The sequence below is a fragment of the Centruroides vittatus genome, unplaced genomic scaffold, assembly GCF_030686945.1.
Source record: "Centruroides vittatus isolate TY-2023 unplaced genomic scaffold, ASM3068694v2 contig_199, whole genome shotgun sequence".
Classification (NCBI taxonomy): domain Eukaryota; kingdom Metazoa; phylum Arthropoda; class Arachnida; order Scorpiones; family Buthidae; genus Centruroides; species Centruroides vittatus.
The window spans coordinates 736,484-745,453 of NW_027121224.1; positions in this window are offsets into that span (position 1 = coordinate 736,484).

Below are 8,970 nucleotides of genomic sequence, written 5' to 3' on the forward strand. Positions count from 1 at the left end.
AAACTAATATGATGGCCTCCGAAATTAGAATCGCCATCTAACTGTTTTTGATTGATCCAAATAAATAATATCTGTTCGACATCTTCACAATTATTTGCGATCTCTGTTTATATTAGCACATTCACGCCTTTCGCTACATTAGCCTCTTTTATTGCTTCCTTTTTCTCCACAATGAAACTTATCATGGATGGCGACTTCCCGTACTGTACAGTACATGCGACCGATTTCATCAATTTTAATGCCGCTTTCGTATTTTTCACTGATTTCTTTCAACTCGATTGTGTTCTGGCCTTCTTCGAAGGGATGCTGACTCTGGAAACTTTGTTTGGTCCCATGATGGAGCTAAAAGGAAAGGAAAGGAATGGAATTGTTTGGCTAGACTCGCGGGGTAATGCTGACACAACGAGAAACAACGCCACAAGGAGTAGGAAAACGCGTGGGTTGCTCTTTGTTTTCGCGAAATTAGCAGCGAGTCACGTGGGCATGCCGACGAAATCCTAGACGAATTTTTCGTGGAAAAAATCGACGAAAACCGAAACCGATGAAAACTAAAAAAATTAAACTCGCCACATTCCATTTTATACGACGGACCGTATTATCCATCGTATACAGGTATACCTCGTCTTACGTCGGTAATTGGTTCCATGAGAGGCGACGTAAGTCGAATTTACTTGTGTAGTTACGACGTAAGTCGTAGTTTACGTCGTAACTAAACGCCAATAATGAGCACTTAAAGACCGCTAAATAACACAGAAACACAGATGTTTTCAGGTTTCGTTCTCTAGGATTTATGATGATTATAACATTTACTGTAAATGTACATATTTTAATATGATTTTATGTGCTTTTAACGCTTTTCTAGTCATATTACGACTTCAATATTTGTGGCAGACGGATGTAAAGTCGAATAAAATGACTCAAACTTGATTTTTATTTTTCCATATACTTTTTTGACAAACGACGTAACTCGAGGTATACCTGCATTAGCAAAATATTTTGTTACCGCCAACCGAAAACAAAAGTGACAAATCTATTTCCCGCCATTGGCGCTGTTCGCAGTAGCGGCATAATTTAGAATTAAAGTAGTTTCACGCGAATATATATAATAGAAATACAGTAAATATGTTTTTAAAAATTCGTTTAAAAAATATTTATTTTTTATATTTTTTTAACGAATTTTCTTAACGAATTAACTTTCTACAAGTAAACTCTCTTGTTTCTACAAATAAAATCTCTATTTTTTATTTGTTAGAAACAAATAAAAAATAGAGATTTTATTTTAAATATGATTGCCAAAATGATAATTAGAGTTGCATAGAACGATTTATTATTATTTCTGAGAGGACAAAGACATATGATCTGCATTCTCGTGTTTTAGAAAATATCAAGTTTTTAAACATCGTATTATTAAAATTCCTTCCGATACGGTATGCTAGTAGTGGAGGGTTCGAGTCCTGCTTCGGGCCGATTCTTTTCTTTCTTTATAATGTTACTGTAGTTAGAGAAACCTAGAAATTGTCATCAAATCCGTTTCTGCTCAAAGTTGTTATCTCCTGCATAGAAAATATTTATTGTGACCTTTATTTGTAATGTGACCTTTCTGACAAAATTCTATTTCTGCTTTATTGCTGTTTTTGATCATGTAACCAAATATTATTGAATTTTTCCAACAAAACTATAAATTTTTGTATTCTGAACATGTTCTTGATCTATTAAATTTAGTAGTTGTACTGGTGACTAAGACATTTAACCATCTCATGTGTGATTCAACTACAGTAATTTAACGCTGCATAATGCACATACAACTTCAAAATTAAGTAATGCATATCTTCGATTAACTTCTTTAATTGTACTAAAGAATACGTTGTCGCTATTAGGCGAGAAAACTACCTGCGGCTTTTTAAAAAAAAAATTCTTTGCCTTGTCGGCACTAAGAGGATTTTTAGCAAGGCCACCATGGATTCGGCCAGGCCCACAATGAGGCCCGACACATCCGGACGGACCGGAATTCGATATAGGGTCCCACAAAGAGGAGGCTGACACCCTAAACTCTCAACCATTGTCCATCTGCCGGTAGCTTATTTCCTATATATTTAACAAACAATACCAGTCGATTTTAAAGGTCTTAGCATTACGTAAGTTTATAAGCACCCCCAACCCTTTTAACGCAGAGTAACGACTACTCTCTATTAAACGCGTTACGTAATTTACGGACAGCCGCGAGTTGTCTGAAAGTCCAAATTATTATTTTTTTGTAAATAAAATTGATGCCATCTGTTGACGAACAAATTAACTACAGCGCTTTTAAATTATAGAAGTTTTTACATCAGAGGAATGGATTAGTTGTACATATTTTCCCGCGTTATTTTCTTTAAGGGGAGATAAATCTTGCTTGTAATATTCTGACTAAGATGACGGATGGTCAGAATAATGTAAATTCAATGCAACAACTTTACTAAAAAAAAGATACAGATAAAAATAAAACCAGACCAAAGTACCGGTACAAACTCAGTACTAAATGTTAATATTTTAAAGTGAAGTTGAAGTGGATTATACTGCGTAAATTTGGGGTATCTCGCCCCCTTCTGTACTATCTACAGAAACAGAAATTTCTTAATTAGCCAATCAGCAATCGTTATCGTTTACTTCAGCGCTCGAATGGCAGGTATCAGAACTTGTAGAGGCCCACCAATGGCCAAGCGGTTTGGTCATTGGTGGACCTCCACCAAAACAAACAACAAACAATAAACAAACAGAACTTATAGAAATATAAGCAGAAAATAACACTACTCCACAGACAAGAATTAGCCAGATTTAGCGCAAATGTCACTTCAAATTTCTGGTCAGGATCACATTCTAGAATACACCGTCAGACAATGATATACTGTAGTGGACATTCTGAGAACGAGATCACGTGATAAGAGGAAACTTTCTTTAGTTCTTTATCTATAACAGTTCTATTAGTTTACTTGATATTCTATGATTTTAATTTAGATTCTTCAATTAATTTTATTGCTTTTAACGCACTAATATCCTCGAATACTATGAGAACATGAATTACATGTTAGGAGGCGAAGCAGGGTTATTTAAAGTGAACAACAAAACTACTATAAGCACAGCTGTCGAGAGCTTGTAAGTAGTCCAGAGATAGAGCGGGCTTTCCCTTTTTTTGAACAAATGAAATTCATAGAATATCTCTTTATTAATTAATAAAAAGTAGTGTTGAAGATTTTATTTTCTGTTAGTAAAAATAACATTAATTTTACAGGACTTGAATCCAATCCGGGCCATGGAAAAAATCCGCACTTCTTTTATCCACGGCCCTGATTATAAAAAGGTTCGTCCATAAATCACGCGTTCTACTTTAGTTAAGGCTTAAACCTCTACCCGCCTTTTATTTAACTCTTTCCTCCTGTGGGCACTAAAAGGGCCTCTTTTAGCAGGCCCATTATGGGTTAGGCTACGTCCACAATAGGGAGGCCGAGTGGTGAGAGACGAGGCACGACATATCCGAACGGACCACCTAAAAAATTCCTGGGGATTTTTCGACCTGAAGGGTCAAGGTGGCAGCCTACCACTCTTGGGTAGGCTGCCACCTTGACCGCTCGGCCATCCAGCCCTATCTGCCCTTTCAATGGCCAAATGTAGTTTCTAGCCCCACCCTCCAATGCACCACGAGGAAATCCAAGATTCCTTTTTTGAAAAAGTTTTATTATTCTATAGAAACAAAAATAAAGGAAATAAAGTCTAGTAACACACGTTACACTTCGATATATTTTTAAAGCCCACGATTTACACCTTGGCCACACTGGCACCAATGTGTTTTCGAACTACAGATATTCCGTTTTTACTAATTTTTTCAAAATCTTTCAATCCATAGATGTCTATCCGATCCTCCTCCCACTTCTCTCAATTTAAAAAATATTTTTGTCTCTATGACCACACATTCCTGTGTGAATATGGTTTGTTTTTAGGTTCTCTGCCTCCTAAAAGTTTGTACACCGAGTTTTGAATCATCTTGTATACGTCCATTATATATTGTAGAATACGAGTGACGATTCGAGAAATGGAAACATCCGGAATATTGTAGAAGAGTGGTTTCATGACTAAAAAACTTCAATGCCGGTTGCGGGGACGAACCCGCGACATCCGTTCCGGCATTCGGCGCTGCTACCGCTGCTCCACACGAGTACATTTTACGAAATGTATCGCTATCTTTGGTGTTGTGGCGGACAACGATGGTACCCGTCACAACCGTTAATATACTCTTTATGTCTTATTTCTCTTTGACGAAAGTCTGAACCTTCTGTTTGGCCTCCGTGACCCTAGGCGATATTAGATACCGTACATGGGCGAAGTATGGTACAGTTACCCTGTAAGTTGAATTAAATACATGCAATCATGAATAAATTGGTCGTCACAACTTTTTCTAAGTATTTGTAATAAGTTTCAACTGTACAATAAATTTAAAAATTCATTAGTACGACGAGAAGTGAAGTTTATAAAAAAGTGTACACACAGGACTATAATATCGATTTACTTTCTGCTGGTTATAATCGTTTTAAAAATGTGTGTAAAAAATCTTACGTAATGTTCGTTAGTTTTTGTGTTTATTTTATGTTTTTATCGAAGTATTTCGTAGGTATTTCGTTTTATTATTAAGGAGAGCACTCTCTTATGGCAATACTACTTTATATAAAATGAATAAAAAAATAACATTTTTGTGTAAAATATAAAATTTGTTTTAACTTTTTATGACGACGTTGCTAAACGTCATTCCTATTGGTCTAATTTTGCCGTTCCGCTTTCCGCGACGGCAAAAGTTGAAAATTTTCAACTTCGTACTCCGTCGGCTTGGACGGCGAAAGTGACGTTATTTTGCCGTTCCGTCGACGGTTTTCCGTCGTCCGTTGCCTCATGTGAGTACCAGGCTTAAGCAGGCGATTTTTACTCAAAATTGTAAACCAAAAAGTAGATAAATATGGCGGATTTTCACGTGTGCATATATTGAGTTTAGTCTCGCCCCTGGAATCATTTCTGACCATCATTGGGTCTTAACTTGCATTGAGGTCAGTGAACGCTTCCGGTTTGAAAGTAAAGAAATCACGTGTCATTCGCTTTTATAAAAGCAAAAATCGATATATAAACATACTGATATTATGCTCTACCATACAACTTGTGATTCAAGCACATTGACCTTAACGCAACTTAGAAGGCACTGATTGTAGGAATGACTACAGGGGCGAGACGTCTGCACGTGTTATTAATACTGCACGAATCTTGGTCATTTAAATTGAGAGTGACTTGCTGTTTAGATAAAGATCGATATGATGTATTTGCAAAAAATATGCTAGTTTGTGACCAATAGTAGAGCATAATATTAAAACGGAAAAAGAAATGTAATTAACAATTTCAATGGTATATTAGATTAATTTACAAGTTAAAAATAAAAAGAATTCCGATGTGTGGATTATTTCGAAGATACGCGATCTAAAACAAAATCAATAATCCATGTTCAGCGTTATGTAAATATCAATTAGATTCGAACGCGACTACTCTTAAGCATTAGAAAGTGGCTCTGAAAAGAGCCGTTTAGTTTCCAAATTATGAAAATTAGCAATTCCATTATCCGTTGTCAGAGTAGAAATTGTCCGGTTTATCGACGCCCGACTTTCTTTTTGCTTCCATTACGTCTTTTACATTTCGGACCTTTCCCATGACCCGGGTCGTCCCGAGTTTCGCCTAGAAACAAGGGAAAGACCAATCGGAAAACGGGAAAGGGGATGAGGGGCCAATCGGAAATCAGAATAGCGAGCGAAGAACTATAAAAACCCGGGATCCCGAAGGTCGGGAGAGTCTCCTCCGCATCCCGCAAAGAGCCGTGACCTGTGTTGTGTTGTGTTGCCGCCAACGACGTACGACGCCTCCGCACCTCTGCGAGCATCGGTCCAGCGATCTCATTTCGTCCGCCCCGGGGCTTCGACGGAAGGGAAATCCTCGCCACTCTGAAAGACTGTAGGGAAGTGGACTGTCTATTGTGGATGTAAGCATATATGTTCTCCAATAAACAGGTTTCCTTATGTAAAACACTTGTCATCATTTGCCTCCTCCGCCACACCCACATGCAAACGTCCCTTAGGTTCATCCTGACACAGGGATTTACTTATCCCCACCTGTCGGCGGCCTTACAATTAGGAAAAGGATAACCGAGACGAAAAGGCGATATGTGCTCTAATGTACGGGTGCCCTGCTGTACAGTTTTGGATTTAATACCCTAATAATGTTTATTATTATATGACACCGCTTTCAATCATATCCACTACTATTTTTTTCAACTGCCTGCTCTGTGGGTACTAAGAGGGCTTTTGTTAGCAAGCCTATTATGGGTTTGGCTACACCGTCAATGGGACGGCCGGGTGGTGAGGAACGGGCTCGACATATCCGGACAGACTAAGACCTGAAAAATTCCTAGGGCTTTTTCGACCCGTCCGGATTCGATCCCGGATACTCCAGAGCGGTAAGCTGCCATCTTGACCTCTCGGCCAAATGATCATATCTACTGGAGGCATGGTTGATAGAGCCAGAACAGACAGTTCAGAAAAATGAAATGTTTTTTAATAACAAGAATTGAATTAACCTTAGCTTAATCATTTTACGTTTCATTAGTATGCCTTTTACTCAAGTGAATACGGTGGAACCTCGCTTAACGAGCATAATTCAAGAGTCTTACACGTAATGCGAAACACTCGTTAAGCGAAACAATTTTTCCCATAGAAATTAATGTAAAATACGGTAATGCGTTCCACGCCGAAAAAATGCTCAAATGTTTTATGTATAACGTTTATTTTTAAAAAATGTACAATATACACTGTTAAGGAGAGTGAATCATCATTAATCTTTTCTTCTAGCGCGGAATGAACCATCCTAAAATGACAATTCGATTTGCAGAAACAAAAGAAATCACAGCTAATATGTTTGATAAATACTCCAAACGATATGCCAAACTCTTGGGTTATGTAAACTAGTGATGGGATTGGAATATCGATATATCGTGCCTGATGATTTCCGATATATCGCGATATTCGTGGTTTCGATATATCACCGATACATCGTAGTGTTTTGGTGCGATATATCAGTGAAAACTGTGGATTGGCTGGGACAAAGGAAAGCAGGGTTCAGTGTTGTCGTCGTGCTGCGCTATTTGTTTGTGGCACTATCTTGCGAACTGCCGGACTGTGCGACTTTTGTGATTTAAAACCATTTGATTAGCTAATGAAACAGACTTCAGGTGAAAAATATATCAGTCAGTTCTGACAACGATAAGTTGTATGACTAAAGCCACAATTGCCAGAACTTATTTGGAAACAGTAGGGAAAAATTTTCAGGTTGCCATGATAAATTCCCTGGCACACTATTTTAACTCCTTGGGCCTTTTTCTGCAATCCCTAATGGGGAAAAAATCCTCTAAGAATTTTATTTTTTATATTAATTATTTCCACTTAAATACCAATCCAACATTAAAAAGTTAAAAATAATCGTTAAAAAATTATTTTATTTGATAAATATAGCTGCGGAAAGTGTTATTTCATTTAACAAGGCGTGAAATTTCACACCTGCAGTCTAAAGCTGGAGGGGAGCTAACTTACCGCATCTGTTCAAATATTACATAATATTTATGATTTTTATGCTATTAAAATGAGAGGGGGCCGAAAAAAGTGAGAAAAAAATTTTACTGAATAAAAAATGAAAAAACCTGCTGATGTCAGAAAACATCAGTTTTAAAAAATTTTACAGGAGTCAATTATATTCCAATTTGATTGAAATTTTCATATACCGCACAAAAACAGGTTTGAGTGTATACGTGAGCTCACATCAAATTATTTGTTGTTCAGCTTCATTTCGAAGAATCTCAGAACTGTTAATCTCAACTTTTCTGTCAGTGAGATTACATATTTTTGCCAGAGATATGAACAGTACTTTGAATGTAAAAAAACTGTATAGAAGCAAAAATATGCGTACTTCATGCTGACTCATTTATGCGTACTTCTGCTGACTTCCGAAAATGATATTTTATTATATTTGTATCTTGTGTGTTTACAGAGAAAGAAGTTATGTCTCAGATAAGCTCTGTTAAAAATATCATCAAATTGTGTTTAGTATTATCCTTTTTAATTAAATTTTATGTAATTAGGAAAATATGACGTTTAAGCGTTTGTAAAGCCAAAAATGTTCATTAATTAAACGTTAGTCCAGTATCTATTTTTTAATGCATTAATATTGTATTGGTAAATGCTTTAAAATAAAATTTTGGATAACTTATGTTATTGCATTACTTTACGAAGTGCTTATATACGTAATTACATCAGTTTTAGCACCTATTTAATTAGTTTCATTCACGACAGCAAGTGATGTGCATGATTGTTTCTTTCAAACTATTTGATCGAAAAGTTACATAAAATTGGGGATGCATAATCATCCGAAATTATTATTATAATTTTGACTGGAAATCACTGGATTTATGCAATTTTAGTTTAATTAATGTCGTATAAAACTGACTGCTCGTACAAGTTTGCTTAAAACATGCGACTCAAAATACCCCAAAATGGCGGCTCAAGAAGTAGGTCACGCGTGTCCTGACCTTCTTATACAGACCTTGATTATGCAAGCGTCGAAGACGAGCTTCCACAAGATGGCTCTGGTTACACTCGGGACCAACTTGGCCTTGAAAACAGGGAATATGGTTTCTGCGAACACAGGACGAAGTTGCATGGGACAATGGACAAATACTGTTCATTACTTTCGTTTGCCGAATAGGCTAGAAGCCATGAATTTTTTATTTGTTGATAATGGAATTTTTGCTCTCCTGGGGATTAGGAAAAGTGCTAGACACAAAAAGGGGGCACGTGGCCCTATGTACATACAAGTGCCCCTGCCTGCATTCATTATTGTTTTTGCAAATAAGCATTTCTA